The sequence below is a fragment of the Oncorhynchus gorbuscha genome, linkage group LG16, assembly GCF_021184085.1.
Source record: "Oncorhynchus gorbuscha isolate QuinsamMale2020 ecotype Even-year linkage group LG16, OgorEven_v1.0, whole genome shotgun sequence".
NCBI classification, from domain to species: Eukaryota; Metazoa; Chordata; class Actinopteri; order Salmoniformes; family Salmonidae; genus Oncorhynchus; species Oncorhynchus gorbuscha.
In genome coordinates, this window is record NC_060188.1 from 70,266,168 (window position 1) to 70,266,450 (window position 283).

Consider the following 283-nt stretch of genomic DNA (forward strand, 5'->3'; position numbering starts at 1 on the left):
TACATTTGTTTTCTTTATTAAGTCATCCACAGCTACAGTAGTAGGCTATACTACATCACTGATTAGTGTAAACAACTGAAAGGCTGTTACACACAACCAGCAGGCTACCAAGTCTACCACTTCCCTAACTTGTCATGCAGGTGAAAGAGGACCCAAAAGCGACTTGGCGAAAACAGAGTCTTTAATCCAGTAAAGTAAATACAATCAAAAAACACAACTTTCACTCGAAATGACGAGGACAAACTGGAGACTCGATCTTGAACAGCAGGTGACCAGCAGGTTG